This window comes from Alligator sinensis, unplaced genomic scaffold (genome assembly GCF_000455745.1).
Source record: "Alligator sinensis unplaced genomic scaffold, ASM45574v1 scaffold983_1, whole genome shotgun sequence".
Classification (NCBI taxonomy): domain Eukaryota; kingdom Metazoa; phylum Chordata; order Crocodylia; family Alligatoridae; genus Alligator; species Alligator sinensis.
In genome coordinates, this window is record NW_005842015.1 from 753,898 (window position 1) to 758,477 (window position 4,580).

Here is a 4,580-nt window from a genome sequence, read left to right on the forward strand (position 1 = left end):
GACTGTAAAGTAATCTATTTTACTCATTCTGTCTCCTAGAGATGCTGAGTGGTAAGGGCCAATTTCCCTTTCCTCCTCCCCCTCAAGAAATCCTCACTCCTATTTAGGTACCTAGATGAAGTGTCCTCATTCCCAGAAAGTTCTTGGCACTCAGCAACTCCACTGAGAAATATGGTAGCTGCTGGCTGTTAAGCATTTTGCAAATCTAGTGTATTCATTTAGTTACCTAACCTGATCGGGAACTTTAAAAAAATCTAGTCTTAACTGGTTTAATTTTAAATAGGAGAGATATTTTTTCTACACTAATCTGTGATGTCTTACTTTATGACATTGCACAGGTTTATAAGATTCTATAAGATTCTCTACACATGAAAATTACTCCAGACTGTAATGAAGTGCGAGTTAAAAGCAAAATAACTACTTTGCAATAAGAGCATCCACACAAAAGTTGTTCCAGAATAACTCCTTTCGGTGGAGATTTAAATAAAAGACGATCAAGTCATAATGACTTAATCAGTCCTTAAAATACCAATTATGTATCAGAATGACTGGGGGACAGACTGTTTTCCCCTGGTCTCTGGGCAGAGAATATCCTTCCCGATGTCTAAAAAATGATATTTAGAGCTTTGTCTTTGGGAATTGGCTTGTAGGTAAGTAGATATTGCATTAGAACAATGGTGCAGGGCAATGGCAAGGGTTAACTGATTTCTAAAAGACAATTTGTGACAAAATTTCCTTCAAGAGCCAATGTGTCTGACGTAGATAAGCAGCAAGCAGACACACAAACTGAGAAATTGAAGACATGTACCACACTGTTCTATAACAGAGATAACGGACTCTGCAGCATTGGCACCAAGTCACAGTGCCCAACTGCACAGCCCTGGGATTTCTGGCTTTGAGGAACAGACCAAATTAGGAAGCCCGATAAACAACCAAATTAGGATGTGTGCAAATGATGGTTTTGTGAAACAAGAGAACATGCTGACAAGACAGACTACGGATAGTATGATGACCACAGGGAAACCAATCAATGATGCCCTGAGATGAAGAGTCAACAGAGGAGGAAAAGGATACAAAAGGAGGGATATTTCAGAGCAGGAAAGGGTTCCTGAGAGGGGAACCCAAGGCTACAATGGACAAAGGGCACACTACCAGCCCGTCTCACCCACCCCACTGGGGAGGAGTGGGGGTGGGCCTCAGTCTTCAACCTCCAGCCTGCTGACATCTGACACTCAAGAAAGAACCTCAGGGTGAAGCTTGTGTACTGGCCAGACATACCTTCCCTCTGATAACAGCTCTACGACTGGTCGATATAGAATTGTTTGCATTATTTTTATATGCTATAACTATGTATCAAAATTCACCTAGAACTGAACAGAGAGGATGTGGTTGGTCTGAGGGTTTGGGTCCATCCAGAACAAGGTATTTGGGTCATAAATCCAGTGCCAACAGTTCCCAGGAGTAGATGTTCGTTAAGAGCATAGTTGGGATACCACATCTGCTGGAAGGTAAGGGAAGCCATGCAAGTTGGGCAAGTCATGCCGGACCCAGGGAAAGTCATGCCTGATCAACCCAATTGCCTTCTATGATGAGATGACTAGCTCTGTGGATGCAGGGAAAGCAGTGGGCACAACATATACCTTAACTTTAGCAAGATGTTTGATACCGTCCCCCACAGCATTCTTGCAAGCAAGCTGAGGAAGTATGGGTTGGATGAATAGACTATAAGGTAGATAGAAAGATGGCTGGATTGTTGTGCTCAGCAGGTAGTAATCAATGGCTCAATGGCTAGCTGCTAGCCAGTATCAAATGGAGTGCCCCAGGGGTCAGTCCTGGGGCAGGTTTTGTTCAATACCTTCATTAACAAACTGGAAGATGGGATGGATTGCATCTTCAGCAAGTTTGCAGATGACACCAACCTGGGGAGTGTATTAGATACACTGGAGGGTAGGGCTAGGATTCAGAGTGATCTAAACAAGTTGGAGGACTGGGCCAAAAGAAATCTCATCTGGTTCAACCAGGACAAGTGCAAAGTCCTGCACTTAGGTCACAAACTCCGCCGCAACTGATTCAGGCTGGACATAAGGAAGAACTTCTTTACTGTCCGAGCCCACAAGGTTTGGAATAGACTGCCACCGGAGGCGGTTCAAGCACCCACTTTGAACGCCTTCGAGACACATTTGGATGCTTGTCTTGCTGGGATCCTATGATCCCTGCTGACTTCCTGCCCATGAGGCAGGGGGCTGGACTTGATGATCCTCCGGGGTCCTTTCCAGCCCAAATGTCTATGAAATCTATGAAGAATCCCATGCCTGGGGGCTGAATGGCTGGGAAGCAGCTCTACAGAAAAGGACCTGGGGGTTACAATGGACAATAATCTGGATATGAGTCAGCAGTGTGCTCTTGCTGCCAAGAAGTCTAATAGCATACTGGGCTGCATTAGTAGAAGCGTTGCCAGCAGATTGAGGGAAGTAATTATTCTGCTCTATTCTGCACTGGTGAGGCCACATCTGGAGTACTGTGTGCAGTTTTGGGCCCCCTACTACAGAAAGGATGTGAACAAGTTGGAGAGAGTCTAGTGAAGAACAACGAAAACGGTTTGGGGGCTGGGGCACATGACTTATGAGGAAAGGCTGAGGGAACTGTATTTAGTCTGAAGAAGAGAAGACTGAGGGGGAATTTGATAGCAGCTTTCAACTACCTAAAGCATGGGTCCAAAGAGAATGGAGCTAGACAGTTCTCAGTGGTGACAGATGACAGAACAAGGAGCAATGGTCTCAAGTTGCAACAAGGGATGTTTAGGTTGGATGTCAGGAAAAACTCTCTCACTAGGAGGGTGGTGAAGCACTGGAACAGGTTACCTAGAGAGGTGGCAGAGGTGGTAACCTCTACCCTTGGAGGTTAAGGCCCGGCTTGACAAAGCCCTGGCTGGAATTACCTAGCTGGGGATGCTCCTGCTTCGAGCAGGGGGTGTACTTACATGACCTCCTTAGGTCCCTTCCAACCCTAATTTTCTATGATTCTATTATTCTAAGTCCTGCAAGCTATATTCTCCCACCAGCTCTAGATGAGTTTGCATGAAAGTTAAATGAACCTGTGCTTCACAGAAATCCACCTTAAAGGGACTTACAATAAGCAGTACAACAGCCATGCTGAGAAAGCAGTATGGGAGTGCTAGAAGTTCCAAAGCCAATGAGAAGACACAGGCACTCCATACAAATAAACCCTGGTCTTCAACATTCTTCCAGAGGTCAAGATAGATCAGAGGTATCAATCAGCATATTTCATAGCTATGAGAGAGATGGAGCAAAGATCTAGCTATCAAAGAATTTATAGAAGAGGGGCTATAAGAGCACCCCAGTAGACTTTTCCTTTTCCCATCTCCTCCCTTTCAGAGGGTTTTCTGTTGAAGGAAGCAATCCAGCCCCCCCCAAATAAAACTAGAAAGCTTTTTATAGTTTGTCATTCTTACTTTGCTACTACTATAATGCTATTCTCAGTAAAACTAGTACATATCTAGAATAACTTCTCTGTATCCAGGGGAGCTGCATTAGATTTCCACCAGAAGCTGCGATCAGAATTTGATCCGTTGCTAAGGCCCAAGCAATAATTTCTTGTTTAATTCATGCTATACTCAACTGGTACTAAATTCACTTACCAAGTAGTCAGTCATTAAACTGTAGCTCCGGGATTTCCCAGCTGAATCATCAAATACTACAGCCCTCACCTAAAGCCTGGAAAAAAGGGGAAGAGGGGGGAAGAGAAAAAACAACAACAAACACACTCTTTAGCAAAGATGAAAAGGAGCCATAAAGTATAACAGTCTCTCACATTATCTGAATCAAAATTTCTTTGTAGAATAACAAAAGGGAAAAACGAAAAGCAAAACCGGAAACCAATTTGCAAATTGCCATTAAGTTTCGAGCAAGCTAATCCAACAAGGAGCCTATTGCACCCCAAAGATCCCTTAATTAAGAGTGTCACATTTGCAATGGGATAGTTGAGGTGGTGTCCATATTTCCATTATAAATCCCTAATTATAATTCAGCAAAACAATTCATTACCTGTTGAAACATGATATACAGGATAGAGGATTGCAGTCCAAGGGGCAATATCTTTATGAGTCACACCCACCCCTCCCCCAACTTTTTTTTTTTTTAAACACAAAATGGTTGAAATCATTGTCACTTATATTTTGTGTTTTGTTCATTTGAGGATAATCAAAAGCCAAAGGAACCTCTCAACTTTTTGAATACATAACATACACACACATGGCAAGCATCTAGGGCAGGGGTGGGCAATTATTTGGGTCCAGGGGCCACAGAGGGAGTTTTGATGAGTTGTCACAGGCAGGTCAACACTCCGCTCTGCCCCGCCCCAACAACCTCACTAAAACTCCCTATGTAGGATGGGGCCAAGGGCAGGAGGGCAGCGATGTTCAGAAGTGAGATGGATAGGCAAAGCCAGGATCATGGGGTGGGGTCATGGAGCAGCCCCGGCCCTGTGGGGAGGTATGTGGGCATGTGTGGTGGAGGGCTGCCTGGGCAGTAGGTTCTGGAAGCTGGCCAGGAGCGCAGGGA

The 4,580-nt window shown here is 44.4% G+C and overlaps 1 protein-coding gene across 1 annotated transcript in view; it reads right to left on the reverse strand.

Moving 5' to 3' along the window:
- The window catches only part of PTPN5 (protein tyrosine phosphatase, non-receptor type 5), a 131,560-nt gene that overhangs the window by 126,672 nt on the left and 308 nt on the right, over positions 1 to 4,580 (reverse strand). The window contains exon 2 of the mRNA XM_025202106.1: positions 3,659 to 3,734. The gene's annotated coding sequence lies outside the window, so the exon portion shown is untranslated. The remainder of the gene's footprint in view (positions 1 to 3,658; positions 3,735 to 4,580) is intronic.